Genomic DNA, 24,861 nt, shown 5'->3' with positions numbered 1-24,861 from the left:
GTTATGAGAGTAAAGGGATAGAGCTCTTGTGTATTGCGCACACACTTGGGCACTATAAAATTACTCCTGCGTAACTGGAGTGGTTGGTTTCAATTAAATCAGCCACCCGTTACCGAAACCGGTGGGGCAGTTATTATAATATTATACCGCAATCACGTGTGACGTGACAAACTTCGAAAGCGCACGTGACAAACTTTGGTCGGTCCAAAGCCCGAAATTCCGCCTAAACATTGAATATCTATGGACGCGTCACACCACGTCAGTCTAGACTCTGGACTGTGGCCCCGTGCTAAATATCTGTAACCTGCTCTACTATGAGTTTATGATACCGACTACGTAAATATTTAGTATGGCGATTTTAGTTCCAAGTGACAAGAGAAAAGCATGAGATCTTAAGATCACGATGTTGAAATTTTACGTGACTCTCGACTCTATCTGGGTTAAATTAATCGTTTGAAATAATTTACTCTTATCAATTATCAATTGAAAGATTAGGTGCAGTTGTTCTGTCGTAATCTTGTATTTGATCACATTCGTGGACTTGTGAAAACTAGTTTTTAGGGTAGTTCCTCTTTTTATAGCTATAGAGCCGATCCTGTCCAGTTTTGTTCTACTTATGTCTTTATCATAGATGCTTTTAGGACAGTTATGTAGCTAGACTCTACTCCTTGTGCTCTTAAACGACCTCTGTGGCTCAATTGGTTGAGTGTGTGGCAGCTCAAGCCGGGGGTCGCGGGTTCGAATCCCGCCGACGGAACAAAAAGTTTTCAATGTTCCCGGGTCTGGATGTGTATTAAATATGTGTATCTATATAAGTATATAAAACTCAAAGGTGACTGACTGTTTGACATAGTGATCTATCAACGCACAGTCCAAACCACTGGACGGATGGGGCTGAAATTTGGCATGCAGGTAGATATTATGACGTAGGCTTCCGCTAAGAAAGGATTTTGATAAATTCCAACCCCAAGGGGTTCAAATATAGGATGAAAGATTGTATATAATAATACTTCTTAATGCGAGCGAAGCCGCGGGCAAAAGCTCGTTATATAATAAAAATCTTAAATATTATATGTATAGTATAAAAGAATTAAATATATTTCCGTTGTATGGTACCTGTAACACAAGTCCTTTAGGCACTTAGCACGGGGCCAGACTGACGTGGTGTGAAGCGTCCATAGATATTATTATTACAATTAAATTTTCCCACATTGCAAAGTGTTCTATATGCTGTATCAAATGCTTTTTGGTAGTCGATGAATATTATGTAGAGTTTGAAATTACCGATATCTCTCGATAATCAGCTCTATTGTATTTTTTTTTAATGAAATAAGGGGGCAAACGAGCAAACGGGTCACCTGATGGAAAGCAACTTCCGTCGCCCATGGACACTCGCAGCATCAGTGCGTTGCCGGCCTTTTAAGAGGGAATAGGGTAATAGGGGAGGGTAGGGAAGGTAAGGGAATAGTTGAGGGTAGGGAAGGGAATAGGGTAGGGGTTAGGGGATTGCGCCTCCGGTAAACTCACTCACTCGGCGAAACACAGCGCAAGCGCTGTTTCACGCCGGTTTGTATGAATGTGGTCCACGGTAGAATAGCCTTTCCTGAATCCTGCTTGTTCCACTGGTTGGTACTTGGTAGAGTTCTAGCCATGTACTTAGGGCCTGTTTCACCACTTCCTGATAAATGACGAATAGGCTATCCACCAATTAACTTGACAGATCAAGTATGGAGAATCTGTCAAAAAACTTGTGAATAGCCTATTCGGCACTTTATCAGAAAGTGGTGAAACATGTACTTAATCCTTTTTCTAGAATTGAAGCAAACAATAAGGTAGATCACCGGCAACTTGTACATGCCGAAATTACATTGTATGCGTTTGCCATTGCTGACGTAATCAAGCCGAAGTTCGGCTTAATTCCGCCAGCAATGTATTTTATTTTACCGATAACACACCATGCTGAACTTCCGTCGCGTTATATTGTATGCGTTTGACATTGCTGACGTAATCATGCGGAATTTCCGCCGCGGAGCTTCGGCATAGTATGTATAGAGTATATAGACACTAAGGGCCTGTTTCACCACTTTCTGATAAAGTGCCGAATAGGCACACATACATACATCTTTTTTTCTTCTTTCCTTTTCTTCTAATTCTCCATACTTGATCTGTCAAGTTAATTGGTGGAGAGCCTATTCGGCACTTATCAGGAAGTGGTGAAACAGGCCCTTGTACTTGTATTTTTAATTTTAATGTAGACTGTAGAGTTAGGTCATGTTCGTGATCTGACAGCTTGGAATTGGGATTGACGCTTAGTTTTCTTTACACCCTGTATAACGCCATGCTCCCATCATCATCATGATCGCGAGGGCCGAGGAGGAAGTAGAATTTGGGCGGGCGCACGGAGCTTTGATCTAGCCCAGCGTAGTCGGCTGAGCGCGTCTCGGCGAGCCGAGTCAGTCGGTCCCGCGCTACAGCAGGCGACGGACGTGCACGCCGCGCGCCCTCACGCGCTCCAAAACACTCCCGATACGCACCTCCGGCGACCGAAAGTGATCAAACCACCGGACCATACCGCACCGAGCAAAAAAACCATAGAACCCGCCGTTTGAGGTTAGAATTTCCCCGGGCGATTTTTAAAGTTCGCGGTGCGAAAATCTTGGACGCTCTCTGCAGTTGCATAACAATGCAGCGAAGGCCGTATGGAAAAGTGTTTGTACGGTGAAAATTTCGCCTCGGTGTTACGTTTCCACGCGGCGGTAAGCCGGCGGCCGAAAAGTTTGTCTCGCCGCCGACGGTAATCTGATAATTTGAAATTTTTCGCGCCGATACGTAGGCGGGTCGATCGCTAATCACTCGAGTTAATATTTGAACTGTGCGTGAACTCACCTCGATCTGTGGTTTCGTTGCTAGTGTAGTGAGTGTGTGATTTTCAGATCTCAGGGAAATGTTTCTCGTATTACTTCCCCATGTGATGTTTCACCCGAGTGTTGAGTTTTAGTTACCCGAACCGCAGAGTGATACGATCCAGGCGGTAGAGAGCCGGCGGTGAGCGCGGTTTTGAAGAATCTCGAGTGAGTGAGTGAGTGAATTCCGCAATCTGCAAATCTGTGAGTATTTCGTTTCGACTTTCGTTCACTCGCGTTCCTAGTATTTAGGTTAAAGACATTCGTTTCTGATAAGAAACTAATCAGCCTGCAATTGGCTGTGACGTTTCTGATGTGATTTCTATTTCGTTTCGCACTTCGATTTATATTTGTCTCGGAATGTCCTCTATGAAATTAGGCGGTTGAGCCTAATTCGTATCGAATCGAATCGGCAAAGCAAAAGGTGCTCCCGATTCGGGGCTCACATTGGCCACGCAAACGCAATGTTTAATCATACCTGTGATTATTATAGGCATATAATTTCCTTTTAAGTCTATTAAGTTATTTGTATAAGTAATAAATTAGCATTTCATACATAATTTATCTATTTGGATAAGGAGGTCGATGTATCGTGATTCGTTTGATAATTTAGTCATTTACCTGATTAAAACACTAGGCTCTGTCCTGTAGACCTTTTATGGATATTGGAGAAATATCTAAATTTTTTTGACCCTGATAGGCGCGTCCGGCGCGTTTGTGAGAATTATTACTTAATTCATATAATTCTCATAATTTTATATAAGGAAATATAAGGTATGGCTATATTTTATTTTGGCATAAAAATTCATAATCGTAATATTGCTTTATAACGCATTTAACGTAAAGTATAAACGTCAAATAAATAAACGGGATTCTAACGTATCTATTAACTATATTACTAATTTATTCGAAGTAAAATGCTGTTACATATTCATTTTTATTGAATAAATAAAACGTTTGATTTAAATTTTGATTTCATCGCTCACAATAAAAGACTTCAGCTTAAAAATAATACACTGGGATATGGGTAGACCGTAGATTAGTATCCAAAACTGTCGTTTAACCTTTTGTTAAAAAAAAATAATTAGTAAAACTCCCCACGTACTTTTCTGTTCAAATTTTTGAATTATGAACGCATTACACATTACAAAAATAAAAAAGAATAATAAACCCGGGCTCTGCCTATGTAAGTACTAAAGAACTCTACCAACTAAGTTTAGGAAGCACCTAAGTTTTTCCCTGATCTCTACAACATAGAGGTCCATCCATCTATAATACGCATTTGAAATGTGTATTAGGAATACATCTTGGTGTACTTGATGGTAGGACCCTGATTGTCCTTATACATGATATCAACTATCCAAAGGCTGTGAATGTACTCAAAATCGTCAGCGTTCAGATAGCCGTACCTTTACTGGGATTAGTTTCATTCACTGGGATTTAAGCTTTAAAGTAGTGTTAGCTCGGTTTCTGAGTTTTTTTACTGAAGTTTATCTATTATAATATATAATATAATAATATAATATCTATGAACGCTTCACACCACGTCAGACTGGCCCCGTGCTAAGTACCTAAAGGACTTGTGTTACAGGTACCAGACAGCGGAAATATATTTAATACTTTTATACTATACATATATTTAAGATTTTTATTATATCATACACATATTTAATACACATCCAGACCCGGGAACATTGAAAACTTTTTGTTCCGTCAGCGGGATTCGAACCCGCGACCCCCGGCTTGAGCTACCAACGCGCTCACCACTGAGCCACAGAGGTCGTCTCATCTATCACCGGCGCGTCGGTCATCTATTCACCAGCGCGTTTTAATTGGCTAACGTAAAATAGACCATTCGTTAATGCTCTTGAAGAGATAAACTCCTGTCAAAAAACTCAGAAACCAGGCTCGAAGGACTAGGCTCGAAGGACCAGGCTCGAAAGACCAGGCTCGAAGGACCAGGCACCTAAAGAGTAGAGTGGTGAGATAGTACCCTCGGCCTATGCCCTAGACTCTAGACCCTAGTGTGATTAGGTGATAAGCATTTTGTATCCGTTAAATCCGACCACGGTCACCCATCCATTCGCCGTACAGATGATAGGACGCTTAACGCTGTTACTACAGGAAGGCCAATTAGTACAACCGATACGGGGACAAAAACATGACTTCTCAATAAGGCCTTATTATTTAGGAGTCCCCAAAACGGCAGTTTAAATTACCTGACGCTGGTTCCGAAATGACTTGGTGTCACAATTATCGTGATGACTTCGGATGCCGTTGAAATCATGTTAAAATAAGGAAGCGTTCGAAGTAAAAAATTTGAAATTCTTCTTTTTTTCTTATCGAGATTAAGTACATTAACTTTTGCCAGTTTTTTTTAATGTAAGAAATTTTTTGCGTACCTGACGGAGATTTTCAATGCCATGGCCACACGTAAAACCGAAGCTCGCAAGCTGTTGATAATGAAATTCGCGTGTTAAATATTGGCTGGTGGTTGGATTTCTCCGAAATATTTACGACTTTCCGAAACATTCCATTATGTTTCGTTCGGAAGTTTTAAATTATCTGTAATATTGTATTACAGTTTACGTCATATTGTTGAAGTCCTGTGGTTTGTATTGATAGGCACCATGTTTTCACCATATGTTTTGGAACTTATGCCCTTTTTAGGGTTCCGTACCCAAAGGGTAAAAACCCTATTCAGAACGCCTATCCAGAGCGCCTCCGTGGTCTTAGAGCGTAGCTCTTGACTCAGAGGTCTTCTGTTCTATTCCCACGTTGGAAACATGTCATTTCCAAGTTTGGTTAGGAGTTGGGACAATGCAGGCTGATCACCTGATTGTCTGATAACTGATAAGTAAGATGATCCATGCGTCGGATGGGCATGGAAAAAGTCGGTCCTGCGCCCGATCTCTCGCCAGTCGTGTCGGTCGTTCGTCTGGGTTATAAGAGTAAAAGGAATAGAGAGTGATCTTGTGTACTGCGCACACACTTGTGCACTATAAAATTACTCCTGCGTAGATCCGCCACTTGCCTATGAACGAACTGCTCTTATAGTTCTTATAGTACACTACGGATTGTTGATCCGTAAGTGTTTGAACCTTGTAATATAGGTAATTAGTGATACTCGCGTAAACCTGAGAAATCATTATAGCTATCAAAGTCTCAGCCCGATCGATTTAAAATTGCCAGTCTTATACAAACTTTCATCCCCTATTTTATCCTCTTGGGGGTAGAATAGATCAAAATCCTTTCATAGCGGATGCCTACGTCATAACATCTACCTGCATGCCAAATTTCAGCCCGGTCCGTCCAGTGGTTTGGGCTGTGCATTGATAGATCACTTTGTCAGTCACCTTTCATAATATTTTAGTATGAGTTGTATATTTAGATACTAGGCTTAAGTCTAAAGTAGAAACCTAGGTAGATGGCACAGTTTTTACTCACGATCTGTAGTTTACATTGTTTATTATCACTCAACTACTGAGTGAAGTTAGAATAAGGATTAAGGGTTGTCTCACACAGAGACGCGACGAAGCATTTTCGCAGTCAGGCGACCCAGGCGGCCAGGCCCTTTAGCCGAGATGTTAAATTCTTTATTGCTTCTATATATAGAGTCGCCGATAAAAATCTATGGAGTTTTACATTTAAAAGAAGCGATAAAGAAAACGTCTTGGCTAAAGGGCCAGAAGTTAAATCAAGGTCAATTAATTAAAAAAAAACCAATTCCTTCCCGGAAAAAATGTACGGTTCCCGTACAATAAACGAATTTTCGCGTAACGGAGACGGGCGTCATCTTATAACTTAATAAAAAACCAAAATATTCCATACGCGGTACGAATGCGTAAAAATCATAATGTTGACTACAAGTACATTGTAATAAATAGTTCGTTGACATTCGACGCTGTATGGTACTATGTATTAAATCTAGATTACAATAACATATGAATTTGGAACGCTAGCATACCTATAGTTTGCCTAAATGATTATACAAGATGACGCCCGTAACTCCGTTGCGCCGAAACTCGTTTATTTTTCTGGGATAAAAAGTATCCTATGTCCTTACCCGGGACTCAAAGTATCTCCTATCAAAATCTCAGCAAACTCGGTTCAGTGGTTTGGGCGTGAAGTGCTAACAGACGGACACACTTTCGCATTTATAATATTATGGATATAGCTAATGCCCGCGACTTCGTTCGCGTAACACCTGAGATGAATAGTTTTCTCCAATTTTTAGGGTTCCGTATCCAAAGGGTAAAAACGGCGGCGACGCCTTGATAATTTGGCTGTAGCGATATCGATTTTTCTCAGCAATGACTAAACCTAAGAAATTAAAGTTCATTGTCAGTATTCATCATGTCTTTGTCTTTGAATTACCCATATCATCGATTGGTCAACTTTTATAACACAGAAAAATCCATCAAAAGGACCTCTGAAAAAAAAGGGACTCCTATTTTGCCAACAGAGGAGAGTGAATCTTTGAATTTTTAATAACAACTGTGGCACCACAGGAACGCATCGTGAGTTTCTACGACGCGACGTCGTGCCGTGTATCGTGGCACGTTACGATTTCGCAGCGTAGTTTTTTACGATGCTCGTCGTAGATTCCCACGACGCGACGTCGCATCGTGAGACGACGCCGCATCGTGGTACGACACGACGTCGTATCGTGTTTATGTGTCCCGACTCCGGGGACTTTCGGGCGTCATATTCTAGTATTCTATAAGATAACATCAACAAGTGTTTCAAATTTTTATTGTGTCTGTATTCTATAAAAATTCTTGGGTTGATAATAAAATATGATATAACAACAATATGTCGCAGAGATATCTGTAGATTCAGTACCTATACCTATACAGTATGTACTTGTAATCTGAATGAGATAGAGAACACATTGAAATCTCTATGTCTTGACTCTTATGTAAACATAACTTAAGTATAGAAAAAAAAAACCGGCCAAGTGCGAGTTGGAATCGCACATAAAGGTCAGAATCCTTCAAGAAATCGCGTTTGTTGTATGGGACCCCCTTAAATATAAAAAAATCCCATACGACAAATTAGTTTCTTTTGTTTTTAGTATTTGTCCCTTAAATAAATATTTAAAAAGTCCCATGTACAACAAATTAGTTTCTTTTGTTTTTAGTATTTGTCGTTATAGCGGTAATAGAAATACATAATTTGTGAAAATTCCAACTGTCTTGATAACGCGGTTCTTGAGATAAAGCCTGGAGACAGACAGACCTGACAGATATTGTCTGCGGGGACACCGAAAGTACCGAATAGTCCTGTCCAAAAACGGGACGTATGGTCACGTTAGTTGTGACGTGTTTTTCTGAAACAAACATCACGTTTAACGCATTGTAATCTGTACAATATTTACACGATTACGTAATACCCAGACATATATTCAGACATGTTTCTGAAACAACGACCTCGCTGAAAAGTAACTAAAAATAATAAGTTTAATATACTTACGAACACTTTTCACAATGGCGGACCACGAATTTTGAATTTCAAAAAACGAACTTCTATGATTCTCTTGTCTATGCTAAGACTCCGGAGCATTATTTCATCGTCAAGGATCACATACTTAAAAATAATAATTTGCGATAAAAATAATTAGTCGTTGCCGATTTTTTACTTTCTCTACCCGAGTCCCAAATACAAGCTTTTGCACGAAAATTCATAAAAATAAAAAATACTGTTGTTCTTAGTTATGGCACAGAATATATAATTAGTACCTTACGGTAGTTATGGTAAAGATCACGTGCAACATATCGGGTTTTGGTCGGATTATTTACTGTATTGTGCTAGATGCGCCTGCTCTTTTGCGTAATATTCCCTATTTTGTAGTTTTTTTTTATTTAAGTTCCTCCGCCTAACAATATCAGGGCTCGTTAATTCACATAATACAATTTTTCCCAAATACATTTCCTGTTCACGACCTACTTTGAATAATTTAAAATAGCCAATTATATTACAATATTCAAATTAATACTTAATTACAAATAAAATTTCTAAAATTAATTACAATGTCAATAGTAAAAACTCAATAAAACAGTGGCACGATACAAAACTATCCTAATATCACAGCTGTTAACCTATCAATAGAACCTAATTAGTATCACAGATTATAATATTGCTATTCTTCTTATAAACTACACCCATGATAGTCCTGCAAAAAGCTAGGAAGATGTCCTGTTTTTTCCCCCCCAGGATGGATGGCAGATTCTCACCCGTTATCGATGTGCCCAATTTTTGTTCAATATCGTATCTATTGCTAGCAAAAATTGGACACTCGAGTAGCAGGTGAGGAACCGTCTTCTCGACTCCGGGCTGACACAGACACGACGTCCGATCCTCCTTCAGCTTGAATCTGTTCAAGTAGAAGGCGAATCCGCCGTGGCCAGTCAGTGTCTGCGTGGTGTAACTGCCCTATTTGCTAGTTGTAACATTTGTCGGCACCTCTTACACCTACTGCTCTATCAATGTAGCACTGATTTGATCACGAATCACGATAAACGAATAAAGCATGCACGATAACCCTCCTCTTATCTATTGCCCTGTTTTATTATCTGTGAAATGTAAGCGGAAGTACGGTGGGCAACATTGAAAAACTATTTACGCGAAAATAACCTCTAAATACCCGTATTACGGTCGGAATCGTGATGCGCTGCTGATAATGTAAGATTTAAATCTTGGACTTGTATCACTGAGCAAATATTGGTGTTGTCACCTATAGCGCCACCTGTGGGAATATTCTAGAGATTATATTGTTTTTTGGATTTTAGAACTTTTTGAATAAACATTACGTAATGCTTGTATATGTTTTTTGTGGTAATGCAAAGAGATAAGTTAAGTGGCTTGTCAAGGGAAAGGACTTTTTAATTATGACTTGAAATTAAAATAATCGGCCAAGTGTGAGTCGGACTCGCGCACATAGGGTTCCGACTTCCGTACCATTATAGAGCAAAATTAGGCCGAAATTGTGTTTTATTTTTTATTTTATTTTAATATTGTTATTAAATATTATAGTACACATATAAGTACTTTGAGAAAAACCTACCTGTTGCCATTTTTGATATAGTGCAAAAAATTACGTTTGTTGTATGGGAGCCCACCTTAAATATTATTTTTATTTTGTTTTTAGTACCTATTTGTTGTTACAGCGGCAACAAATGTACATAATCTGTGAAAATTTCAACTCTCTAGCTATTATCGTTCTTGAGTTACAGCCTGGAGACAGACAGATAGACGGACAGACAGACGGACAGACATCAGAGTCTCAGTAATAGGGTCCCGTTTTTACCCTTTGGGTACGGAACCCTAAAAACTAGTGACCCAAGAGCCAGCGACACCAGACTTTCCTCATTTTGTAAAAGCTGTCAGTTCTCCTGTTTGTGACCCCTATTAGTTTCGGTCGCTGTTACTTTAAGAGGTATCTAGTTCTAAAGGTCTACCTAACCTTCGGTGAAGTGTAAGGCTCAAGTTTTATCTTATTTTCTTCGAGATAACTAACCTGACCTAAACATAGTTTTGAATTTATTTATATAATAACTAGCTGTCCCGGTGAACTTCGTGTCATTTAAAACCTTCCCTGGACTTCTACGCATATTTTAAGACTAAAATTAGCCCAATCCGTTCAGCCGTTTTCGAGTTTTAGCGTTACTAACACAATTGAAAATCCATTTTTAATATATTAGATATGTTAATAATTTAGTGACTTCTAATTTATAAACCGTTTAAGTATCAATGGCTTAGTTTTGTATCAAATATAGTCTGTCATCATTCATACCAACTCATTAGTTATGCACTAAACTGGTGTTTGTGGTTGCCATATTTTGCCTTAAAATGTATTAGTTAAATGGATCTTTGTGATTTATGGACTGCCCTAAAAGGGTAAGATTACTTTGGAGTCTAAGCATGTACGGTATTGCAAATAATTAAATTTCAAATCATACTGGATGCTCTACAACTCGCAACTCTATCGCGCCAAAATACACGTGGGAGAGCCATGCTTCGGCACGAATGGGCCGGCTCGACCGGAGAAATACCACGTTCTCACAGAAAACCGGCGTGAAACAGCGCTTGCGCTGTGTTTCGCCGAGTGAGTGAGTTTACCGGAGGCCCAATTCCCTTCCCTATCCTCCCCTATTCTCTTCCCTTCCCTTTCCCCCCCTCCCCTATTACCCTACTCCCTCTTAAAAGGCCGGCAACGCACCTGCAGCTCTTCTGATGCTGCGAGTGTCCATGGGCGACGGAAGTTGCTTTCCAATAGGTGACCCGTTTGCTCGTTTGCCCCCTTATTTCATAAAAAAAAATTCGTTATCGCGTGGGAACAACCTTATATTTTCGCAGCATATTTTTTTATAAAATAAAAAAATTGCAAAAAAATTAGGAGGGAATAGGGTAATAGGGGAGGGTAGGGATGGGAAGGGAAGGGAATAGGGGAGGATAGGGTAGGGGATTGGGCCTCCGGTAAACTCACTGACTCGGCGAAACACAGCGCAAGCGCTGTTTCACGCCGGTTTTCTGTGAGAACGTGGTATTTCTCCGGTGGAGCCGGCCCATTCGCACCGAAGCATGGCTCTCCCACGTCGATATTTTATATCTTTTCCCCGGAACTCGAGACTTTGGTATCTCCATACCCAGCAAAACCGGGACCGCGATTTAGCCCTGAAAAAGTAACAGACAGACGAAAGAAGACAGACAGACACACTTTCGCATTTATACTAACGTATGGATATGGATAAAGGTGGCTCTCAGGGCCAGGACGGCGGGTAGGACGAATTGGGTCTCCACCCCATTTCGACAGCTGGAACAGTCTCTCAGTGAATCACCTATCATGGCCATGCCATCAGATGCCATGATCAAGGTGTATAGCTTTTCGAAACAGTACCAGGTTTTTATACCTTCCAGGGAGGACTGGGAAAGAAAAATCCCAATCGATGTCCGCCCTAGCGACATAGTTTGGTTCACGGATGGATCAAGGAAAGACAACCGTGCGGGAGCCGGATTCTACGGGTGCAGGCCACCAAAAGGCAAATACTCCTGTTTGGGGGAGTTTGCGACCGTGTTTCAGGCTGAAGTCTTCGCTATCCTCGGTTGTTCACTAGAAAGCCTGGAGATGGCCCTAGTTAATCAAAACGTTTTTATCTTCTCCGATAGTCAAGCTGCACTTAAAGCACTGACTGCCGCAGAAGTCTCGTCCAAATTAGTTCTGGAATGAGTTGAGACGTTAAACATGCTAGAAAGGAACAACAACATCCGCCTAGTATGGGTCCCGGGCCACAGCAACGTCCCCGGCAATGAAACCGCTGACGAACTGGCTAGGCTTGGGGCCGAGAGTCTCATATATGGTCCAGAACCAGTCTGTGGTATAACTCCCAGTACCACAAAGCAAGTGCTCAAGGAATGGGATCACAGACTATACAGGAAGCAATGGGCTGAGACCCCTGGCCTTGAACACTTCAAGGCACTAATTCCTGACTTCAACAAGAAACAATCAGAATTAGTGCTCACCTTGGGTAGGAACCAATCCTTACCAGAAGCCTAACTGGGCACTGCAAGCTCAACAAACACCTAAACAGAATGGGTATTTGTAGTATAACGACTTGCAGATTCTCTGAGGAGGAGGATGAAACACCTATTCACCTTCTCCTCGACTGCCCTGCTCTACTACAGAGCAGGAACAGGCACCTTGGTCGCCACGAATACTCGTCCACAGAGGAAATTCGTGGAACCAACCCCAACCATATCGTTCAATTTATGAGCAGTATTGGGTTGGGGATGATACTCTAGTGCGAAGGAGTCACAATAGATCCTCATGGGTCGCAGTGACGTCAGGGCTACAGCGACCTGCCTTCTTTAAAAAAAAAACATATGGATTAATATTTTTGTTTTTTTAATAAACACTGAGCTCTTGATTTTGTTGTGAGATGTCTGGCCTCAAAATATTCTCGCTCTCTTGTACTAGTAAATAGCCATTTACGTGGTGCAATTACAAAAAAAAAATCGATAAAATTTAGTCATTAGCCTTAATTTGGGGTGGCAGAGCTAAAACTGTGCGGTCATTTACATCTGTTGCGAAATACTAAACGTGACAAATGACTGACCGATCGCCACTAAAAATAGTTAGCTCTTGGCTGCACGTCACATTTTACCTGATCTTAGCACGTTTTAAAAAAAAGTAGCTGTCAAAATTTGACAGCTACTTTTTTTAATGTTGCACTTTTTGAAGCCATTGCTTTTGCTGCCGCCGAATTGATGAAAAAAAAATTGTTAATGGCAAGAATGAACATGGCGCTCGTATTTCGAAATTAGAATATTTATTGTTCGCTTTAAAAACAAAATAAATATGTACGCTCATCGCTATAAGTTAGTAGTAACTTATTCTAGAAGGTGTTTTACCTTATATTTCAATCAATTATAATTTTATAGCTTTTTCAATTGGTATTTGTGCAATAATAACAGGAGTAATAATTACGCTTAGGTATTACCTTACAAATTGCTCATATTTTTTATTACTTACTCTAATTTAATTTTTGCAAATTCAAATTACAACTTTCTGTTTTTTTACGATTAGTTTTATCAGTGACCTCATTGTGTTCTTACTTATTAGATAGGTTTGTGAAAATTTCTGTGTTATGTAAAAGTAATAAAAGTTATGAAAGAATCATAATCTTAGGTTGGGTTGCACCAACTAACTTTAACTATGACTGTAACTTTAACTACAATGCAAAATGTCAAATCTTTCGTTAAAGTTAAAAATGGACGCCATCAAGACGCCATATTTAACCATAACCATAGATCTCGACAAGGTTTTAAATGCGCGTGGCGAATAAAGGAACTAACGCCGTCATCATACAAAAACGCCATTTTTGACAGTTCTCCTTTACCAGCAGCGCCCCCGCCCACTTTCATTTATAACCTTGTTGGACCAGCTGTCATCTGTCAATTTCTCCGGTCAAAGTTAAGGTTAAAGTTAAATTTGCCTTAACTATAACCATAACTTTAACCACGCCTCTGTTGCAACCCAACCTTAAAGAAGAAAACTTATACCCTCTACTAGTGTAGTCTAGACTCACTGTCACTGAAAAAAAATGCAGTAATATATTCAATTTCCGTTAGTAATCTACGAGTATTTGAAATATTCAAGGCATTTTGTAATCTCGCTATGTATAACAGGTAATATTTTGATTGGTAAAATCGCATCATAACCTCTTGAGCTCAACTTAATACGATAATTTATGTCAATGGCAAAACCGGCCCGTGTCAAAACGGTGGACCGATTTTGGTGGGATTTTAATTTATTTTAGGTTTACCAATTTTGAATACGAATAAACTGTATTAAATAGAGTTTTAAAGTTAAACTTTGTGTGAATTGTGATGATTCTTTAATTTTGGTATTCCTGTAATGTAGCTAAGTCTCGAAAATTGGCCCAGTCATTTTAAGATGTCATTATTCAAGATGTAAAACTATGTGATAATAGTTTAGCTGGGTGTGTATGGAGTTCACTGTGAAAGTAGCTGCGCTGAAAGAGATTTCTGTCTGTCTGTCTGTTACCTCTTTACGCCCATGCCGCTGAACCGATTTCGCTGGGTATGGATATAGGATACTTTTTGTCCCGGAAAAATGTACGGTTTCCCGCGTTATAGGACTTTGCCGCAACGGAGTTTTTTTTTATCCTCCCCCTAACATGATGAACATGCTTTTTATCTTTTATATTCATATCTTTTCCATTTTTATCTTTTTCTTTCCTTTTTTATGTAATTTTTCTTTTACTAATTTCTTACATGGATATTATATCACATTGTCTTTTTACAATATTCTTTTGTATTCTTATGCCGCAACGGAGTTGCGAGCGTCATTTACTAATTATGCAATAACTAGATGTTGCGCCAAAATTCGTTTATCGTGCGGTAACCGTACATTTTTCCGGCACAAAGAATCCTATATCCTTTCCCGGGACTTATACCACGTTCTCACAGAAAACTGGCGTGAAACAGCGCTTGCGCTGTGTTTCGCCGAGTGAGTTTACCGGAGGCCCAATCTCCTGCCATATTCCCTTCCCTCCCCCCCCCCCCCCCCTCCCTATTCTCTTCCCATCCCTCCCCTATTACCCTATTCCCTCTTAAAAGGCCGGCAACGCACCTGCACCTCTTCTGACGTTGCGAGTGTCCATGGGCGACGGAAGTTGCTTTCCATCAGGTGACCCGTTTGCTCGTTTGCCCCCTTATTAAAAAAAACATGTATTAGTAAGTATTGATGTAAAATTGGCCTTCGTGGATAAAATTTCGTTTTCTTCCAAACTATTTGTATAACTGGTCATAACAGGTGTCACGATTTACAATCGTTTTGATAACCCAAATACAAATCACTTAAGGTTAAAAACTTGTTAATTGATTAACCGGTATTATGCACTTTCACACAAAATGCGGTTTGCGTAACAGTCTAATCTAATGTTTAATCACAATTGACGTGGTAAATAATCAGAAAATATTAACAAAAATAAAACCGATTTCAACATTGCACGTAGCCAACTTACCTACTTTTCTGAATTAAAATTCCTATATCTTCAAAAAATTTACGTGCGTATGTTTTCCTAAAGTCTAAACTACAAGTCCGATTTAAGTAATATACTCTTTTGTTGTACCTACTAGGTTTTGTAAATAGTTCGACTTAATCTTATATCTTTAAACGAGCAATTCTTGTATATAGGTACATATATTTATAATTAGAATCTCGGAATCGGCTCCAACGATTTTCATAAAATTTAGTATATAGGGGGTTTCGGGGGCGATAAATCGTTCCAGCTAGGAATAATTTTTAGAAAATGTCATTTTATTTGTGCCTTATCGAATACCGAGCGAAGCTCGGTCAAATAGCTAGTGATATACAAATTCGGGAGAACTGCAAGATTTATCAAAATTGGAATTGAATTAAATAATAAATATTATGATTTTTAACGCAAAACGCAAGCTTTCGAACTATTCTAAATATATAAATTTACTTTAATATAACCTCCTCCTTTTAGGGTGGTCGGTTAAAATTTTATCAAAATCGCAACTTTGTAAATCATCGGAGAATTTTATCGTTAATTTGAGATCGAGATCCGATGTAGAGATACAGAATACTTTCCTCGTAATATCTCAATTATGCTCATAATTTGGGATACCAGAGGTTCAGGATTGAGTTGTTAGCGAGTTTCGATTGCCCTTCGAAGTTCGATTAGTGGGTTATTACTTATTACTTTTTTATAAACTGATGACATGAGTGGATGAAGTGGGTAAAAAAATAATTTAAAACACTTACATAAGTTTGTAATATTAAGTTTTTAATATTATCATTATAAGTTTGTAATAGGTGAACAACGGTTATTGGCCCTATTTCCTATTGTTAGTATAGCTTTTAATGCCTAAAATATAATATGTTTATGTAATAGTTTACAGATTAATATTAGCTATACAAGTGTTAGTGATATAAGAATGATGGCTGTTGTTGTTCCGAATAATTAAAAAAAAAACTGACGTTTTTTGCATAAATGGAGGTATAATCACTTGTATTACAATTGAAGACCATAGTGAAAGAATTTGGTAAGCCAAATTCTTTCACTATGGTCTTCAATTGTAATACAAGTGATTTGGTTTGTTCTTGTGACATTTAAAGTTAGCAATTGCTGAATGTTGATCAACTCTTCTACTATTAACTCTACAACTGTTGATGTAGAGTTAATAGTAGGAGAGTTGATTCTTAAACCAACTTATAAAATTGATTGAATGATTTGATATTTACACCTCACTTCTTTTTTTTTATGAAATAAGGGGGCAAACGAGCAAACGGGTCACCTGATGGAAAGCAACTTCCGTCGCCCATGGACACTCGCAGCATCAGAAGAGCTGCAGGTGCGTTGCCGGCCTTTGAAGAGGGAATAGGGTAATAGGGGAGGGTAGGGATGGGAAGGGAAGGGAATAGGGGAGGGTAGGAAAGGGAATAGGGTAGGGGATTGGGCCTCCGGTAAACTCACTCACTCGGCGAAACACAGCGCAAGCGCTGTTTCACGCCGGTTTTCTGTGAGAACGTGGTATTTCTCCGGTCGAGCCGGCCCATTCGTGCCGAAGCATGGCTCTCCCACGTATGATCACTTCGCTAACTTGAAACGCTGAAACGACTAAGATTAAACAATCCAGAGGTATCGAGTCTCTTATTTTTAATTCTAAACTTATTAGTTTAGAATTAAAAATGACCAGATGACGTCGGCAACTCCGTTGAAATTTCATCAAAATCGGTTGAGTGGTTTAAGCGTGAAGAGGCGACAGACAGACATAAACACTTACCTAATTTGTAATATTGGATAGTTTATATTACGGAAGAATTTTACCGCATTGTATCGAAAATCATTGTGCTTATTTCTGCGTTTATCGTCATACGCATGAACATACAATTGAAAAGTTATCAGACTATAAAAATCAACTTTTCTTTGGAAAAAACCGAAACGGTGAATGAATATTAAATGAAAAGTTATTGGAACTATCTTGGATCGGCATTTTTATATTCGAAGCCCCACTAAAATGTTTGTTGAAACAGAACTAAATTTTTTTTGTATAACAACGCGGAACTTTTTTAAACACTATTAAATTATTTTTATTATTTAGGCTGAAAATATGTTTTAATATACAAAAAACGCAAAAAACTAAACTTTCGAAAATATGAAATAAAAGGCTTTGCGATATTATGCGAGTCGATTATGATGAAAAGAAAATTTGAATATATATTTAGCAGTAAACTCAATACTTATCAACTTTTTAAAACCCATTCGAAGTACGGACCACCTTTATTGTCAGACAAACAGTTGATCAGCTTATTTTTTATTTATTTTATTTATTTATTTAAATCAGGCATCTTGGCCCATACTATATATACCTTATAGACTAACATACATAACATATAAACTAAAGCTAACACTAAGCACTAAACACTAAACACGTATTGTCTGCGACTTATGCAGATACCATTTTTATACAACGAGAAAATGCAGTTTTGTCGAAATGCAGTATGCGTCTGTGGATCGCAGAGACGTAGCCTCTACCCACTAAAAGTTCAGCAGATCTCATACAGAACACATACATGATACATTTTTCCGCGACATAATATATAAGTAATATTATAATTTTTTAAAATTCAATAAGTATAACCTAATTTTGGTAACATAGCATCGTTACAAAAAGGCTTGTACAAATAAAGCACTTACTACATTGACTTGGTAGATCAGCAGGGCTAAAATGGTCACATTGCAATTCCTCTCAAATCAGAAAATGAATTGCCAAAACTGTCAAACTGACGAATGTCAAAATAGTACGAATTGTGCGAATTACCAGAAATATGAATACGCTATTGAGGTATAATATTGTATATTCGCAGCTGTGGCATATAATATTAGTAATTATTATTGACATGTCAAAAACTTTCTCTTACTATCAAAATAAATGACTCACTTTAGGCCCAATCAATAAAAAATTTAAAAAAATTAACAGAATGAATATTAATTAATATTTTTATGGTATGTAGACCAGCATATCTTAGAATATGAAATAAGGCTTAATGGTCTCCAGTGGAAAAATTACCACTTCATATGTTTGTTAAAAAACTAGGACATTTTTTATGGGCCTTCCTGTTCCTGACAGCTTAGGACTGGACATAATATACTATTTTTTTTTCATTTATCACATACATTCTATGCGGCTCGCATTAATATTACCGTGATCTCTAAAATTGCATCTCTATCTCTACGTATCAATAAAATTAACTTCAAAACAAGCTGTCACTAGCAGTATAGCCGGACCAATACGACCTCTTCTTGAATGCATTCAAGAAGAGAGCGTATTCCCTCTTAAAAAGGCAACAACGCACCTCTTCTGATGTTGCGAGTGTCCATGGGCGAAGTTGCTTTCCATCAGGTGACTCGTTTGCTCTTTTGCCCCTTAATTTTATAAAAAAAGAAACGACCCCAAAACAATCAAAATGGCGCCTGAGATGACTTTACGTGTATCTTTACATAATTGAATCGAATTTTCAATCTTTACCTGCCATGTTTCAGTGTCGGTTCTCGGAAAGAGCTGGCAGTCACAAATGGGCTATTGTCTAACAAGTGGGTCACATGATCAGGTGGCAGAACGCTCGTCTAAACACTAGACATACTAATGAAAAGATCCATCCATACAAACATTATAAATATGCGACAGTATGTCTTCGCTCCCCGACCGCTGAACCGATTTTGCCGAAATTTGGTATGGAGATACTTTGAGTCCCAGGAAAGACATGGCATAATTTTAAGTCCCGGAAAAATGTACGGTTCCCGCGCTATAAACGAATATTGGCGCTACGGAGTTGCGCGCGTCATAGCAATATTAAAAGCTTGTAATGTTAATATGTGAGCACTGACTAGTATACTGGGTAACATTTCGGAACACGCCTTTAAAATTTTAGTAGGTGCACTTGAAATTGAGTTTCGTTAGCAACAGCCTGCGCCCTGCAGGCTGATGTGAGATTTCGTTTTTGAAATAACTTCTTTTAAATAAGCAGTAATTATTATCTGATGCGTAATATTTATGAGTTATTTTGGGAACGGTAAAAAGTTTTGTAGGTCTTGCTTTACTTTTTTAAACGGCCCGACGAATTACCTGATTGAAAAATATCTTTAAATCAGCGAGACAAAAACACATGCCAACGAGATATCTCTCTCGAGTGTAGTTAAAAACTACTCTTCTCATAATGTCAAAATCTCGACAAAACTCGTTAAAAATGTGTTGTCAAGTTAGGGTTCGCTAATTTTGACGACAGATCGACACGGGAAAAAAAGTATGTTATGTTATGGCGCATTTTCACTGGTCGATAGGTGCGAGGAGCGGGAGATTTCTGAAACGCATGCCAAACCAAAAAATGCGCCATTAGTTGTCATAGACTCCCCGTATGCTGTATACCGTACAAGTTAACGACTAATGAAAATGCGCTCTTAGGGTCAATAGCGATGAAGAGACAAACCATCAAACATCGAGAAAACATGTAGACAAAATTTTCTCGTTGGCGCATGCTAGGCGCACTGAGGTTTAGGATTTTGATCATTGACGACATGGTCAAGGTATTTTTATATGTAAAACTAAATGACACGTGAACTTTGTATCACTTTCCTCTTTCAATATAAAATAACTAAATCCTTTCCTGTACTTCCACGACAAGACGAGACAAATCGATTACGCCGTTCTCGAGTTTTAGCGACATTAACAAAATTTAAATTCATTTTAATTTAAGAAAGAAAATAGAAAACAGAAGATAGGATATTAGAATACACTTTTTTAACGTCGTTTGTACTACAATGATGCTTACCACCAGTTCGGAAAACTAACCCGACGAGAACCGGCGTAAGAATTTTAATCAAAATGACGAGATTGGGCACAGAATTTCATGGAAATTCTGACAATAAAATTCTGACAAAATTATGAAGTCATTAATTCAATCCATTGATAAAAATTTTCATTCACTTTCTAAATTGCATTCCAGTGTCCGTTTACATTGTTCCAGTAGCAATCCAGCGCTTGGATCACTGGATTGGAATCATTTAAACCGGTCATAGTCTAGTTTTATTTCAAAGTCAGTGACCGATAAAGCTAGGCTCTAAAAACGAGAAATACCAATCATAATTTCAAAAGAACCTGTTACCTATACGACACAAAGCTTTGCGGAAGTTATGAGATTTGTGACACGCCTTCGCAGAATGTTGCCGAACATGATGGACAAATATAACGTGTAGAGAGGCATGTTCCCCTATTAGATGTCTCCTGCAACTCCGTTGCGCCAAAATTCTCGTGGGAACCGTACATTTTCCAAAATAAAAAGTCGGAAAAATTGGTTCAGTGCTTTGGGCGAGGTAAAAGACAGATAGTATAAATATGGATAGTGGAGCATCTTATGTGAATTGCAGGCAATGATGTAGCCGAGTCCCTACATATGTTCTTCAATACGCTTCCTAAGGCAGAAATATTTTTTTACTAGATGACGCCCGCAACTCCGTTGCGCCAAAACTCGTTTATCGCGCAGGAACCGTACATTTTTCCGGGATAAAAAGTATCCTATGTCCTTTCCCGGGACTCAAAGTATCTCCATGCCAAATTTCAGCAAAATCGGTTCAGCGGTTTGGGCGTGAACCGGTAACAGACACACACACTTTCGCATTTATAATATTATAGTATAGTATGGATGTGACTTCACGAAAAAATAATCGCTATTTATTAAAAAGCTCGCTTATTGCCAACAGCCAAAAATGACTGCCATTTTAACTGCCATTTTAAACAATGGCTTATGAAGGGCTGCGTTTCGTTCAGTTGCAGTTGCCTCTGACATGACCTCTAATACCAGCGACGCAAGGTTCATATCATAGTGTAAAGGTATTCTCGGAATCTGTAAGTGTAACAGTTCGTTAATTGCACGAGACGTTGAACCCGCCTCGAGTTTCGTACAGGTACGAGGGTGACCATGCCGGATGAGAACAAGTCCGAGAATCCAGGGTCTTGCTTGGGATTCCGGAAAATGTACAGACCTACGTTCCGCGAGATAATATTATATTATAATTTTCGACGCAACAAAGTTAACATAAAATGTATATTTTCTGGAGAAGTGTAGATTTAAATAATGAAATTATATATGAAAGATAGAAATTAAGATATGATTTAAATCTATACAAATATTATAAATGTGAAAGTATCTCTGTCTGTCTGTCTGTCTGTCTCGCTTTCACGCCAAAACTACCGAGCCGATTGTAATGAAATTTTGTATACAGATAGTCTAAAGCCTGAGAAAGGACATAGGCTTTTTTACTGGAAAAAGCGTTGTAAGGGGGTGAAAATGCGTAAATTTGTTCAAATTAAGTTAGTTCCAAAAATTCATAATAGATGGCGCCGTGCATCTCCTACATTGCGCTAACGCTTGCCCAAAAGTCTTTCTATAAGAGGTGGTATTATCTTACATACGGTTTTCGATTTTTTCGATTGTTATTTCTTTTTTACGTTATTTAATAAATCAGTACTTTATCTATGCAGTGACGTAACCTTAAACCTAACAATGATAAATAGTTTATGGGTAAAGTTGTGTAATTGGGGGGCTAAATAAGCTTAAAAATTTGGCATAAAATATAAAGTTTGAGTAATTAAAAAAATTGAAATATTATGTGCACACTGCACAGCTGTTTTGATTTAAGGGGTACCAGGGTTTTTTTTTATAAAAGCTTTTGACACCAATTTTGTTGACATCGCGCGCTATAAACTGAAGTCCACGCGGACGAAGTCGCGGGCAACAGCTAGTGATATATAAGAATAGAAATGAAATATATTATGTTCATGTTTTAAAATATTTAAGGGCTCCTATAGTAACAGTCGTCTAAATAAGATCGAACACTCAGATCTTTTTTAAATACTTATAAGAAAAAAAATTTCATTCAGGTTAAACTGTAATTTATTTAGGTTAAAAGATGTAATAATTCAATAGACAAAACAAATTAATTTGAAAAATGTTGTTTTCATATTTTTTTATGTTTCATTGTGCTGGCCGGCTGGCCTTTTTTAGCGAAAGCAGTTAAAGGTTAAACAGCAACATATTTATTAAACTTATTAAATTTATTAAAGGTTAAACAATAACATATTTTATTGTCAAACCAACCGAACCGAACCGAACCGAACTTGAAAAGCGTACTATTTGAAAGTCAAGCCTAAATACAAGAACTGGGTTCTGACTTCTGTCCACAGTTCTCGACTCGCGTGGCTCCCGTATAATGACGTTGACATTCAGATTGCATAAGCCCTATATTTGTTACAGATTTTATCCAGTGGGCATTTTTGTTAAACGCACTTAATATTAACTTGTAAAAGTTTTGATAGCCCATATCGATAACGATTTCTTAATAATATTATAGTAACTCCAAGGCTCTGAAAGTCAACAATGAAATAAATTGTGAAAAGAGTCTTTTTTTAGAAAGTCTGTGAGAGAAATCTAGAAAATGATGTCTGGATTGCTTTTGCCTTTGGCTGGACCTTTTAAATTCTAAAATAAAATAAAACTTCTGCTTTTCTACCTTCCTATTGCAGCGTTACTAGTGCAATGTGTAAATATCAAAAATTTAAAAAGTAAGATAATTCCTTAGCACATCATAATTTTGAAAAAAAAAAACGGCCACGGCGTTCTGAATTTGAAAATCACGGGAATGGCGGAGTAATTTGACGTAAGCTGTCATTGAGTTGTGTCTATGGCTCGTCTGTATCCACTTTAGAATCAGATACCGTCGCCAGTGTATTTTTAACCGGTCGTAAATAGCCCGCCTGGCCCACTAATCAGCCGATAATGTTGGCGATAGTGCTACAATTCGCGACTGTATTTTGCACCTACAGTTGAAACTGAAGGTCACTTTCTTCTTTTAACTAAATGTCCAGAAATTTTGTTGCGCAAAAATTCATTTATCGCGCGGAAATAGAAGATTTTCTCGTAAAAAAGTAGTATATAAGTGTTTACACTACAAAATGGACGCTGTTAAGCATTCGTGTACTAACCCACACAAAAATTACGTATTGAGTTATGAATGCATTTATGTTCTGTAGATGATTTAGAACAAGACTGCATTCAAAATTTAACAACAAAAAAAATTGTGGGTTAGGACACTAATGCTTAACAGCGACCAAATACAAGATAGACACAAAAAGAAACACTTTCGCATTTATAATAATAATAATTAAATAATAAATTAATATTAATGATGACTCATAGTAACAAGGCCGGCTACGCAGAAATAATTTTCATGTAACCACAGTAAAAACTATTCAATAGCTTTGTCCACACTATGCCTTTTTCTGTCAGCCAACCGAAAGTCAGTCAACAGCGAACGTGAGGCATGCCCGCGACGCATGCCCTCTGACCGTATCCAAAACTTCAAAAATGACAATATTGGTGTTGCGTTCCTTGACGCATTCAATTATTGAATGCGCCAATATGAAAGTTGATGACGAAAATTGAAGATGAAAGTGCACAGTGTGGACATAGCTTATGTCCTTTTCCGGGACTCAAAATATCTTCTTAGGCGTAATTTTATCTTAATTTAGCAGCAGAATTCAGACCACAACTACTGTTTAAGCGTAACAGCGTGACAGACAGATAGGCAGACACACTTTTGTATTATTTTATAATATTCATAATACTAATTATAGCGGACGGCAATAGGCTGATGATAATGTATATTTAATTTTATTCTCTTGTATTACAAATACAAGAGAATAAAATTAAATATTATACATTATTCAGTAAATATTCTAGCTAGCGAGTATTCCAAATTAAACCTAAGTAAATATACATTCGCAAACAACAGAGCTTTAGGTTTCCACAAGTTAAATATGTAATCAGCCCTTATTTGAGTTTCGAGGGTCTAGAACGGGTCGGTCACACCGAAATTCTAAGTAAATTGTAACTAGAGATGTGCTCGTGAATGAAATAGTCGATTCGTTCGTTCATTCATTCATTCTCAAGTTCACTTTTACAACTTTAATGAGTCAGTTGAGCTGGCTAACTTGCCGCTCATTCGTTCATTCATTCATTCGTCTTGAGTTCACTCTTACCACTTTAATGAGTCAGTTGAGCTGGCTAACTTGCCGCTCATTCGTTCATTAATTCATTCGTTTTGATGTCACTCTTACCACTTTAACGAGTCAGTTGAGTTGGCTAACTTGCCATTCATTCGTTTATTAATTCATTTGCCTTAAGTTCACTTTTATCACCTTTATGAGATGGCATTGTTCGCACAGAGTACAGACATATTTTAAACTTTAAACATTATAATATATTATGTGAGACATAAAACAACTTTATGAATGGACAGCCATAGTCTTTTGTTATTGGTCAGTGGTAAGTTGACAATAGATTTTCAGT

The 24,861-nt window shown here is 38.1% G+C and overlaps 1 protein-coding gene across 2 annotated transcripts in view; it reads left to right on the top strand.

Moving 5' to 3' along the window:
* The first annotated feature begins 2,469 nt into the window (after nt 1-2,469).
* Nucleotides 2,470-24,861, top strand: part of LOC121736009 (fibroblast growth factor 10) — a 178,538-nt gene continuing 156,146 nt past the window's right edge. For both annotated transcript variants that reach the window (XM_042127033.1, XM_042127031.1), the window contains exon 1: nt 2,470-3,107. The gene's annotated coding sequence lies outside the window, so the exon portion shown is untranslated. The remainder of the gene's footprint in view (nt 3,108-24,861) is intronic.

This window comes from Aricia agestis, chromosome 18, assembly GCF_905147365.1.
Source record: "Aricia agestis chromosome 18, ilAriAges1.1, whole genome shotgun sequence".
NCBI lineage: Eukaryota > Metazoa > Arthropoda > Insecta > Lepidoptera > Lycaenidae > Aricia > Aricia agestis.
This window is presented reverse-complemented; position numbering and strand designations above follow the sequence as displayed.